At 32.7% G+C, this 13941-nt stretch overlaps 2 long non-coding RNA genes across 2 annotated transcripts; both read right to left on the bottom strand.

The window, feature by feature from the left end:
- Positions 1-5457: 5457 nt before the first annotated feature.
- On the bottom strand, positions 5458-9861 carry LOC139906409 (uncharacterized). Its single transcript, XR_011781903.1, has 2 exons — positions 9346-9861; positions 5458-6343 (listed from the first exon to the last, which is right to left on the bottom strand). It is a non-coding gene; the product is annotated as an uncharacterized lncRNA (long non-coding RNA).
- Positions 9862-10368: 507 nt separating this feature from the next.
- Positions 10369-12139, bottom strand: LOC139906414 (uncharacterized). The gene is made up of 2 exons (XR_011781908.1): positions 11917-12139; positions 10369-11855 (listed from the first exon to the last, which is right to left on the bottom strand). It is a non-coding gene; the product is annotated as an uncharacterized lncRNA (long non-coding RNA).
- Positions 12140-13941: the final 1802 nt, after the last annotated feature.

Genomic DNA, 13941 nt, shown 5'->3' with positions numbered 1-13941 from the left:
TCCATTCATTTGAGCAACATTGATATGAATGAGAGTCATCTTATCAACATTCATTTTAGCAATTATTCATTTACGCAAGCTTCATTTCAGCGTCGTTCATTTTAGCTACATTTTCACATAAAAATATTAAGAAATAAATTACGTGGTTATAAGACGTCTATATAAAACATCATCACTTATCACACACCAGAGTTGTGTTCAAAATTAAATTAGATAAATCTGAAAGGAACAATTGAGACTTTTATCAGATTTCGTCTCAACTCCATAAGCTTATTTACAAGGATGAATTTACAAAACATATCGAGTGGGATGACATTCAAACACTTCTTTCTATGGGTCCTTTTGGAGTAGGATATTTAAAAAAGGATGTGCTTTCTCTGACCATTTTTGTTGTCCAATGTTATGACAGTAAACCTTTAATTCATGAGCCATTTTTGACTTGATTCCAAACTATATTATTTGTTGTGTATTCCAAACTATATTTTTGTATGTGTTTTACTACATTAGTTTCCTTTAGTCGTTTAGTGTTGATCTTACCTCCTTGTTCGGGAACATTAAATAAATAATTTTAAACTCTCATAGTATATGCATAATATTGACTGAAGAAGAAGACTCGTCAACTTCCAAGTCTGAATCTGAGTGAAGTCCAGAAGGTAGTCTTGGAGATGGAGTTGGTCGATAGTGAGGAGGCTCTCCAAGGAAAGGATTTAGGGAGACCGACCGTTTTGGTCAGGGATCATTTACCTGCGTGCAGATTTGATCCCTCGAAGGATGACTTAAACGCCGCTGAATGTACTCCAACAGAACCTTCGAATAAGTCCCCTCAGTCCAGTCCCCTGGGTGTGACTCAGCCTTCACCATTCGAGCTCTCTAGTCCTCAACGTTGCCATATTTGGGCTGCGTGGTCTGAAGAGTTTCAAACCTATGTCTTGCTCTTTTGTGGCGTGTCTCATGAACACAAAGCTGCACTCCTTCATCATTGTGCTAGCCCAGAAGCGCAACAATGGAAGAAGTCTATTATGGTTGAAATCTCGAAAAACGAGGATGCCTACACTGCTCTCTTGTGCGCTATGGATAAGTTATTTTCCCTGTTGAGTCAATCCTGTTCGAGAGGTACAGGCTTTATGAATTTAAGTAAGCACATGTCAGCCCTTGCATGATTATGTGACGAGGCTTTGTGCCTTAGCCCACTTTGCTAATTCCTTTGTAATTCCTGTTCGACGCCATGTGATGATGATGCTATTGGACAATTCCGTCATATTATCGGAGTACAAGGGTCCTAAGAGCATTGGCCGACAGAACAAAAACCCGTTTAGGAGAGATTTCTTCCCGAATTATGCAAAACTTCACGAGAAAGTTATCAAATGTAAGTTCTGTGCGTTTATACACCGTCCTCTCCGCTCCATGTGTCCTTCAGTAGGAGCACTCTATCGCAAATGTGGGTTTTCAATCACTTTGTATCCTGTTGTACGTTTGGGCAAGCTGAATGTGTCGTAGGCAATATATAAAATGTTTCTGGTCTTAACTCCACTAAGCCTGCATTTGTAGGGGCAAAGCTTATGGGAAGGCATATGAGATTCTTATTAGACCTAGGAGTGTATGTGAACTTAATTCCTCAACATCTGGTGCCCAAGAAGTATATCTCTCCTCGTGACATCCATGTCTCCTGCTTAGGTGGTACCAGAATTCGTACTGTTGGCTGTGCTAGCCTCGTCTGCTCATTGATGGATCTAAGAAGGGTGTATTTGAGTTTCTAGTTACTGATGTGGAACAGCCTATTTTGGGATCACAACCCTATCTAGCTCTGGGTATGATATCTCTCCAGAAACCGTCGTTCCTCTGTGATCAGATATAGGCCCCTAAACCTGATATAGAATCTTTAAACTCTGAATCCTCCCATATCTTCGATGACTCTAATCCACATGTAGCAAACCCCTGCTGATGCTCTCTCGCTGTCCTTTGGGCAATCCTATTGACAAAAAAGATCCCGTGGATTAATTGGATTTTTTGTCAATCTCTTACTCTGAAGCTACTGTAGACGAACTCTAAAAAACAGTCAATGCCGAGGAACCTCTCCGTTTCGCTCGGGACCCTACTATGTCCATTGACTGGTCCCGTTTATGATACCTATCTCTCAAAACGTTTTGCCTTCTCTCTTAGAAATGGATTGCTATATTGGGGCATTCGTTTAGTGATACCCTTCTTTATCTGTGCAAAATTCTTGGATTCATTTGTCTCATCGTGGTGTGCTGAAAATGAAGGTTGTTAATCGTACCAAGATATGGTGGCCTGGCATGGATGGCGAAATCAGTAACTTCGTTACTGCATGTATCACGTGCAAAACCACTGCATCGTCTCCTCTTGCCCTATTCAAGTCTAAATCTCGCCCATCTAAAGGCTCCACTTGTTAAAGCATTCCTGTGTGGTGCAAATCATTTGACAAGCGCAAATCGAAATGGATATTAGGGGAAACAGTCTGCAAAGTTGGTACTTGTATTTGATCAGTCCTAATCGATGGTCAAAAAGGGGTCAAGGGGCATTAATCAACTCCGACCTTGCCGTGCAATTGATGGGGGGGTGATGCTGTGTATTCAACCTGTTCCTACCCTCCTTCTTTTACGCTCTTAGTCTGTAGGTGTTTTACTATGTTGCTATTCTACTTTAGTCTTTTAGTGTTGATCTTCGGGAACATAAAAAAATAATTTTAAACTATCACTTTATATACATAACTCTTGTATTGGTTGTTTTTAGGAGAAGGCTTCACGGGAGTTGGTACACTTCTTTTGTGTTTCCCTTTCATCACTCTGCTAGCTTCATTGAATTTAGAAATATTCAGCATTCTTAAGGAACAATATAAATTATCAATTCTCCTATCGAAAGCTCTTTTGTATTTTGCAAATAAACACTACACTCCCAATTTCGTATTAAGCAATATTTACTATGATACAAATAAACAATTAAATATGCCTCTTTGGATATGAAAATGTCATATATTTGAATCTTACTTTCGTAAATTAGAAGCTCGAGATTTTACATGTTTTTATCTTAAATTTATAGAAAATCCCAATACCCTTCGTTGTGAATTGTTTATCTATCTTTCATGATTGCAATCTTCAATTCAGGCATATATTCTTGCACTCTGCTGCCGATAGAAAAAAATTTCAATTTTATTATGATTGGATATCCAAATAAAGGAATGCATCATGTCCGTGTAAAACAGAACTTGTATCTAAACTTCTGGAGAACAGCTAAGGAGATCAAAGATGATTCATTTAGGGTTTCAAAATTTTAAGACCTAATGAATTATGTGAATAACTCCTTAAGTTAGTTTTATTGTATTTTGTCAATTATTTACGGTAGACGTACTAGTCATGAACACTGTAATTCCCTGTGTATATGCACTACTTTCAAATAAAAGTCGTGAGACATACAGTAGATTTTGGGATGGATTAATGAGAAACACATATGGAGTTACATTTAATCCCATCAGGGTATACGCTTATTTTGAACTAAACAATATATCTACAACCAAGGATGTTTTCCCTTTGACTCAAGTTGGATGTTTTTTCATTTGGATCAGTCGTTGTGGAGGCAAGTTCAAAAGGGGGACTTACTACAGAATTTGACTTTCCTCAATGCCTCTAACATAGTTCGTGTCAGCTGTCGATGTCTAATTCTATTCAGTAATCCCTTTAATCCATACTCCTCATCTACTCCGGATTTTGGGACATTAGGAATCCTTATTTCCCCTATTAAAGTGAAGGACGTTTGTGTCCTGTGTCAGATTATCATCTAACAACTTTATCAATGTTCCTTTATTTCAAGGACTTGAAGTCCAGAGTCTTCTCTGTGTCTGTTTGAACAAAATACTAGATAGCAACTCCTTGGTGAATGTGTGGAATTGAATCTTACAAACGAGCATGTAACTTCGTCACTCCCAACATTAAAGAACAAATCATTGTGATAATATGGAACATAACTACATATAGTGATAATGAATAATTAATTGTAAACATTCTTTCAGTTTTATTCAACTCTTAACATATACTGAGCTTTTTATTTGATAAGGAGACATAAATAAATTCAAATACCGACCATGTGTAAGGATTGCTTGAATTAAACAACTTTTAGGATTAAATACAGTTCAAAACTTTTTTTGTATGGATTGTTATATAATTATTTAATTCAAATCAAGTATATTAAAACTAATACTTTATTGATATTGAAATATAATTGATAAAAATATGAGATTATGAATTTAATTTAACAAGTAGACCACTATAATTATCTTTCTAGGTTACAGGAAATTTTACCGCGCTCTTTTCAATCCGAGGAAAGTTTATCTCAAGAAAAGTTCATCCCCAAGCAAGTTTATCGAGAGACAAGTTCATCCGAAAACAAATTCATGGCGAAGAGAGTTAACCGCGAACACAGTTCATCCGAAAACAAGTGAATCCCAAGGAATATTCATCCCAAGACAAATTCATCTAGAGAAACTATCATGCTATTTATATAATACTAAATATATGATTAATGGAAAAGGTAAAATAAGTGCTTTATAGGGATTGTTTGAAGTACAAGAATTGGCACTAGTGCAACAGTCTCTTTACAACTAACCATCTTTTTAATTTTCAAAAAGTTGGAATAAAAGCAAATAACCTTAGATAATCATCCAGACTTTGAAATTTTATACGATATATCTTTTCACCTTAAAGAATTTGATTTGCAAGAATGAAATGATTTGAAACATGATTTGGGATTAGGAAAAAAACAACTGCTTCTAGCTTCACAATTGAAGCAGAAAAGATTGCTTCAACCGAAGTTGATGTCTTATACATTTGCAAATATAAATTAATTTCCTGGAATACGGTGTTATTGATGGGTTGAAAATATGAAAAATTATCAGAGATGAAGAGTTGATCAATAAAATAACAAATCTGGGAAGGAATGCTTAGTTTTTTTAATATTTAGATAACTTACTGGGGAATTATAAAGCAACTAACTACAAAGAGTTAATGCATATTTAGATGGAACACTACAGAGCAATATAATGTTAAATGAGTATCAAACTTCATTTCCTTCATGGCCATCTTGCAAGCTTTCCTCATTATCTTGATGATGTTAGTGATGAACAGGAAGAAAGATTTCATCAAGATTTTTTAGGAATGGAAAAACGTTTTGGAGGAAGATGGGATATGCATATGATGATAGACTACTACTTTAGCATAAAAAGAGATTTTACTGAAGTTGAACATACAAAAAAATGCAATAAAAGATAATTTTTAACATACACTATTAGATAAAAGTACATATTCATATTAAAATATCGGTACTCTTTTCATAATTATATTTTGTGTTGCTATTAGTGTATCTGATATATCCTTGTGTCACTTGATAAGTTTTTCTAACTTATTATCTAAAAATATAGTTGTTAAAGAAAATTTACAGAGTGAAAAATGCAAGAAATTAAAAAAGGCTAGCTGTATTTATTTCTTATTTGACGAGCGATGTAGATATGTTGAATTAATCAATGCCATACATTTCTTCAAGACACTACAATTAAAATAATATATTAATATAATACGGTAAAATATTACGTATAAGCAGAACATTAATATGATACATAAGCTATAATCATAAAATTTAATTACATTAAAAATAAAATACATAAACATTTGAGTAAATGCAGAAGCAAATTTTAAGTTTCAAAGTGTTTTTCATTTGTATAGATCGATTTGCATTAATTGAAGATGGACATATGTATATTTTCTCTAAAAATTTGGACAAAAGAAGAGATCCGAGATACTTTATCCTCAGCAAGAGTTGCTATAATTCTGATATCCAAAGGGAGGACGACCGGATGAAAATTATCCGAGGAAGAGAAGCAAACCAAGAAAATGTAGGAATCTATCCATCCATATATAACAAGGAATACATTCCAGGGTTGAAATTATGACGGGTTCAATTTACATTCACATAAAATATTAAATAAAGAAATTTTAATTAGGTACTACAACAATTTGAAGATATAACCATATAACTAAAATGTACAGCAATTTGAAATTTAAATGAATTATTAATTTGAGAATTGTTAAGGCCTAAGATCATTGTTCATTCATATGGACAGGAAGAAGTAGAATTATACGTTCTCCAAGAGTTAGGAACAAGGAAGGCAGATCAAGGGAATTAGAGAGAGTTACTTCTAAATTGATCATCCATCTCAAAAGATGCTCTTAATTGAAAATCCGTATACCATGGGCGACAACGGGATGACAATTCATCCAACTACCAGGCTTCATAACAGAGCCAAGTTGACTCCTTCCTTGGGAAAATAACTGAAGTACTGCAACAATGGAGAGATTTATTCATGATGAGTGAGGAATTCAATATTTTAAATATATTTATTAATTTCTTTATTTGAAATTGTAGGAAGCGTTGTATTTTTTATTATTGACATTGACATATTGAATTATTATTATTTATTATGGGATATGACAATGTTTATCGTCACATTGAAATAGTAAACATTATTAAAATAATGTTATGTATTTACTCATACAACCTTACAAAAAATAAGATCACTCAAAAATATAAAATCGAACTAAAATCCTTGGATATGCATATTGTTTGAATCTTTGGTCTTTCTTTAAATAATATATAGTATATATTTCTATAATATGAGCATGAAATTCCTCATCATTAAGAATGATAAATAATACTCTTAAGACATAAAGCTATAAATTTGTTGCAATCCAATCGTTATAAAAATCTTTTTACTAGTATTGTTAGTAAAATGATGATTTTTTTTTCAAAGACTTCGTATTGTTAGTATGAATTTTCTCAAAACTTGCTCAAATCCTTCTCCAGGTATGAAATTTCTGGAAGGAATAGCATCTTCTTTCAATTTTTTTTAAAAGTACCCCCAGCAATTCCCCTTTTAAATCCCTTTTATAAGCATTTTCCTCAAAATGATTCTCACAAATTCTATGGTATTTTCCTAAGGGGTCCTTTCGATGACAAGCACTTTCCCATTTTTTCTTCCTTGAGGGATCCTTTGGAAAATGATGATAAATTTTATTGTTAGGAAAATCACAAATGACAACTGCACAATTGACAGTTTCATTGCGGGAATACATTATACTTTTTCGGAATAGCAAATAGGTATTATTATCGTAATCATAATAATGAATTAGTAAATATATATATATATATAAAATATAAATAAGATATAACATTCTACTCCAAGGATACCAAACTTCTCTCTCTTGGACCACAGTGTAGTCCCAGTTCTTAATTTTGGCGTTTTGTGAATTTGTATATTTGGTACCCTTTCTAATCTCTATAACGTCAAAATCTCCCTCTCTTGCACGGCAGTCGGTACGATACATCAAATTGAAAATTCTAGCAAGCACGATTACATGATGGTCTGACCTTGTATTTCTATTAACCTTGATATTACTCACAACGCTTTTGTCTCACAATGATAATGTACACAACGATATTACCACACAACGATATTACCCCAACGTCTTTGTTCACAACCTTTTTACCACAATCATTTTTCCAGACACCGCTCAAATGAATGTTGCTTAGATGACCTTCCCTGAAATAAATGTTGCTTAAATGAATGCACGCCGAAATATAGAAATCTACTAATACACGTGTATTATTTTCCAGTTTCGATATATTTTCGGAAGGTTGATTGAAAAACGTGGACCTTGAGGCTTAACAAACTCATTATAAAAACATACCAGTGGTATTTGAATTTTGAAGGGATCATTATAAAACCAGACGCAGTGGTATTTGAAACTTAAAGGACTCATTGTAACACCACACACATTTCAACGAGGCTTCCTTGAGTATATTGAGTAGATTCATTTGATATTATACGATTTTGATATATTTTCGGAGGATTGATAGAAAAGCGTCGACCTTGATGCTTAAAAGACTCATTATAAAGCCATACTGGTGGTATTTGAATTTTAAAGGATCATAATAAAACCAGACGTGGTGGTATTTGAAACTTAAAGATCTCATTGTAACACCACACACATTTAAACGAGCTTCCATGAGTATATTAAAAGAATAAACCAACGCAAGGGGCTCATCGTAACAACTCACCCAACCGATCAGCATTCATTAAATATGTTAGAAGAAGGGACTGTCAGTGTGGTATTTAAAGCTTGAAGGGTTCATTATAAAACCATACACATGGGCTTTGAAGCATAAAATACTCATTTTAACACCACACAGATTCAGTCAGAATTTTTAGAGTATACTAAAAGAAGGATTGTAGTTTGGTATTTGAAGCTTAAAGGAATTATTATACAGCCACACACGGGCATTTTGAAGCTTAAAGAACTTCAGTACGTACCAAAAAATATTTTTTAATTATATATCGAGAGTTTTGTTGAACACAAACAAATTAATAAGTATATTGATATAAATCAAATACCATCAAATCTCGAAAAAAATGAATCAATATAAATATTCTACCCCAATATCGGTTGAGGATTCCAAGCTTGGAAATTATTCCAAGAATTTACTCCCATTAATTTAACGACGGAGGAAGAAGCAGCTATCAATAAAGAGCTCAAAATTTAACTTAAACAGAGATAATTATATAATTACTTTTGTTATTTGTAGAAAAAATTATTTCCAACATGTAATAAATATTTTATCAATTTTTCAAGAAATGGAAAGCCACATTCTAACGTTATACCTTTGTAATATGATAGCACAACAATCTGCTGTTTCTTCAGCTTCAATGTTGTTGTCACCATATCTCCATTACAATAATCAACTAAACTCACCGCCTTTAAACATTTCAAAACCATAATACCCGCTCTCACGCTCGATCCTGTGGAGCACTGATGTAAAAAATTGTCATAACTGGAGGGCCTATGTATCAAAAGGCCACTTCTGTGTAGTGACTCCATAAGAAGTGCCATTGTGATTATATTTTCATGTATCATCTTACACAGTTTTGTAATCTGCCAGGAATCTTTTACCTATATTTATCTGTACACAATTAGATTTGAACCCAGGTTGTTTTTCTCTGGAAAAATTATTACTAATTATCATTATTATGCATAGAAATTCATTGTCACTTATTAATCTAATAAGTTCTGCGAGAATACTCTCAAAAGTTGTTTAAATAATTTCTAATTAAGTTAGCAGAGACGATGAAAAGGACAAAAGGATAGACAGGGGTAAATAAGTAGTTCAATAAATTCATCTATCCAATAAAATTAATATTCGAAATGATTGCGCATTGAATATTAAAAAAAAAACCGAGAAGAAAAACAAAAAAAACTCAGCGTCTAGAATTGTTATTTGTCTTACACGACTATCCTTTTGGCGATAGTCCGGAATCAGGCTCAGATATCTTTCCTGATCCTGATTTGGTTCGACTTCTTAATATGGTATCAGTAGTTAAACTAAGTCTTCTAGGTTTTGAAGGTTCTTTTGGGCCAATTTCTTCACCAATATATATACGTTGTCCTTTTTTACTCGATTCAGTTTCTCTTAGGGAGGAATATTCTCCATCTGGTTTCTAATTTGAGCCATCATAGGGGTTATATGAGACGACGTTTGTTCAACCAACAGTAATTGTCTCAAAAATATCAGTATTTGAACTAATTGCGGAAGGGATGTTGTTATCAGCTGCTTTTATTGGATTCATTATTTCTTTACTGGTATTAAATTTGGAGAAAATCAGCTTATTTGAAGAATGATTTCTTTTGTTACTCCATTCCATAATAGACTGTTGCAAAGTATTATCATATTCATTTGATTTTATCCTCTCAGCTTTAGTATATCCAAGAATAAAACAATTATGACATTGTAGTCTAGATCCTTCGAATTGAAGCCTTATCAAAAGGCATCGACATTATTTGAGGTAGGGTTAATGGATCTGCAACAATCTCAAACACATAGTCCCCGTCTCACCAATTTTCTTTATAGTTTTTATACTTTTGTTCTGTTTTTATCTATTGCTTTTAATGTGGGATCTCCTCTACTCTCCCAAGTTCTATAAACTTGTAAGTAATTACATTCAAGTTTTCTTTTCCCTATTGCTCTGAATGCTCCCAAAGCAACTTTTTCTGCGGAAAAATGAATCATATTTATCACTTTTGGGCTTGAATTCGCCGGCGTTCTCATTCACTTGAAGAACAGTATTTTTAAATATGGTTTTTATTTAGGAAGAATTTGACAAAGGCGTTTACGTGTTGTTCTGTGAACATTATAAAGGAAAATAGTTATATATAAGAGAATAACCTCTCCTTAGGAGCATCAATATTATGAACTAGCTCGGAAGAAGCAAATTTCTTCATTGGTTGGAAGTGAAATTATTTACATTCGTCATTTACTCCTTGATAAGCAACTTTAAATTATATATAAATAATTGCAGTGAAAATTGGAGTACTAAGAACAAAATATACCAGGAATAAATTTGCCTTTTTTCCTGAGCAATAAATAAATTAACGCTAAGTTTAAAACGGACAGCACCTTAATAATTCCTCAAGCTCTAAAGTATGCACCTTCTGGTAGCCAAGGACTATTCTACTGTGACATCAGTAGAGACAAGAAGCAGTGTCAGAAAAATAGATGCAAGTGCTTAAAAGTACAAATATTTTCTTACATCAGCTGCTCCAGCAGTCTTACTTGCTCAAAAAAACTAATTTTATTATTATGACTTGGTGAAATAACTTCAGATGAATTATTGAAATCCTTATTTCTGTGATAATAATTATATAATTATGCTTTTTGTATTTTTTTTTTTTTTTACTCTTTCATTGATATGCATTAAAGCAATTACAATCTAAATAAATGTTAATTATCCAACAAAAGATACGAGAAATACACTAAATAAAACACTATAAATAAAAATTATACAACAAAGAAAATTTCGTTTTAATAATAATTACATCAACTTTTCATTCAGTTGTCAATTGAATAAATTACTAACAATTTTAATTACATCATCCTTAAGTTTACAATAAACATTAGCACTCCACAAATAGAATCGTTTGTTTCCTTCATACATTGACAGATGACGTAAATTTGTCAATAGCAACCTCGAGACTCGAGAGTTTCGTTTGTTGCGTTTAAATCATCTTTTGTTGCATGTAAAAATTATTTAAAATTTTTATAACGCTCTTTGGGTACGTTTTTTAATGCTGCGTTGTTCCAAATATTTGTTGAAAAGTGTCAAGGTGGGTGTATGCATATACTTGTGTAAATGGGATGTACTCGAGTAATATACTTTTATTCTAACTAAAAGGGATTAAAGGACTTTCTACTAAACTGTTTCCACCCGAAAATAGAGATATAAAAACACAAGCCATATTATTCATCCGATAATCTGTCCAGTTAATATCTGTAGCTATATCTTTTTGTAATATTTATTATAATCTGTAAATAAAGATGATGGTTTTTAGCACATATTTTTTTTAATGTTGACTATTTTTAGAAATATAATGATCATCAGGCATCTCATAAAATGACTGTATCTGCATTTCAGTCAATTCATAAAATCCTTGGAAATTTAAATCATTTCTTGCAATGTCTAAGTGAAACAATCATTAAACAAAATTACTAACATTTTCAGGAATTTCATGAAATGCCTGTTACACAGTTTGGCTGATCAAGGATATAAACATTCTTCATGTACTCCCAGTTCTGAAGTAATTCCTTGCCGTTACCTTGGCGTACTTTCAGTAGCACCAGGCTTTTAAAGCTGCGAGTACTTCTTCCTGTGTGGAGTAATACCTCGTCGCAGGATTCTGTATACCCTACCTTTCATGGGTCACCAAAAGCCTTGCCTGTTTGACGTCTTCGAATGCCTTGATCTATAAAATAAAAGTTAAGAATTATGATTTATTATATATCAATATATATGATTCAACTTACCTGCAATACAGACTAGTACTATTTGGACATTGTCGTACTGCTTCGTAATTATACGAACCCCCCCCCCCCCTTCACACTGTGCTTTTGTTTAAAATATTGCTTCAAACTGCTCAAATAGAATGAGGAAAAGTGACAATTACAGATGAGGAGAGTTGAATCTGTCACAAATAGTTAAATAATATAAAGTAATGAATTAAGATGGTAAACATAATTAATAATAATATTCTTACATCTTTTAAGCAGAAAAGGCGGTTTCCAATGGCGATTCCATTGGACTAAAGGTTAGGGATATAGAAATGGTTATAATAAGTGATTATATTTATAATTTAGTCGAACTTATGTTAACGTTTTTTCGGTCCGGCCTTCCTGGACTTTGAAGTTTCTGTTATGATCGAACTTATTGATGATGTTTCCAATTCTGGACCCCCCCTCCCGCACCTCCGACGGAATAAATCCCGACGAACCTGAACTCTTCCTGGTTCTGCGTAACTGGGGACTTCTCCACGATGATAATGTGTCCTTATAAATCATAAAAAGTGGTTATAAGTGAACTTACATTTCTGTCAGAAAGAGTATATTTTCCCCCTCGAAACTATCTTCAATACAATTTGATGGTATTTACTGTGTTGCCTTATGAAACATGATAAGTTATTATATATTTATAATATATATTTAAAATTTGGTCAAACATGAATTTTTTTATTCCAATTCCAAAAATTTTAAAGCTGGAGTAATAAATTCAGAGTTGGCAATCTCTCACTGTAACATATTTAATTTAAAAAAACAACATTAAAAAGATGATGATAATTGTTATACCTACAGTTGCTTCTCTTTTTTGGTCGATTAATAGTTAAAATAGGCTTAAATTTGCGATGTGGGGCTTTAATAAGTATGGAACTCGAAAATCAACAGACCATCCTAATACAGTGGCCTTCCTTCGGTGAGATCTCCCAGGAATCCAGGATTAAAAGTAGATTTTTAAAAGTAACATATTGTTATTATGTACTACAAATAGAAAAAAAAATGATTTGGTAAATAAGATATAGTTAAATATATTATTATTACTATGGAATAAAGTGAGCATATCTCTCATGTTAACCTAGTCAACGAGGCTTTTGACAATATATAAGATGGAATACTAAGAAGAACATTTCAAATAACTATTGAGATCTTCCTTGAGATAACAAATAGACCTTTTTGTATTTATTAAATGTATTTTAATAGGATAATGACTGAAATGGGATATAGACATTTATAGTTTTATAGTCCTTTTTTTAAGTTAAGTTATCACATTAAATGGCTATAAGTATGTAGATAATGAATATTCAAACTTATTTCCCGCATAAAATTTCTGTCCATCCTTCACCAATAAAGTAGACATTATTATTTTAATTGTATATTTTTTATTGGAATGTGTTAAGTATTTTCCTGACCCTCCCCTTTTTCTCGTTGAGGGACAGGCCTTCAAATCCAAATACAAAATTAACAAACCATTGGCTTGTTAGTGCTTCCTGCTAAGTGGACTCGTTTATTAATGCCTTTCCATCACCGTTGAATAATTCTGATATGTAAGTCTTCTCGGAATTGGTGATAGCCCTTGTACTCTATAATAAAAATACAAATTAAGAGATATAATTAAAATTAATAAATATACTAACCACTTTTGTGGGGACAAAATTCCTGCTATCACTATCATCACCCGTAGGAGGAGCGGGAAGGCTGCGTCAAAAGATGCCTGAGAAAAAATTATAAAACATAGGCAAATTAAATAAAAATATTATATGCTTATTACTCACTTTAGGGTGAGAGGCAGGAGCTTGAATATTTTCCTCATCATCTTCAATACCCTATCTTAATAAAAGTGTGAATTATTGATATAAATCAAAATTATTTAAATTTCTATACATGTACCTGAGTCCAATGAGACTTTCGTTATTTGTATTGAGCGACTCGAGATAATGATTATTATGTAACTGCAAAATTAAAATAATAAAATTAAAAAATACAATTAATAATACTTATAAT

The sequence above is a fragment of the Lepeophtheirus salmonis genome, chromosome 9 (assembly GCF_016086655.4).
Source record: "Lepeophtheirus salmonis chromosome 9, UVic_Lsal_1.4, whole genome shotgun sequence".
NCBI classification, from domain to species: domain Eukaryota; kingdom Metazoa; phylum Arthropoda; class Copepoda; order Siphonostomatoida; family Caligidae; genus Lepeophtheirus; species Lepeophtheirus salmonis.
This window is presented reverse-complemented; position numbering and strand designations above follow the sequence as displayed.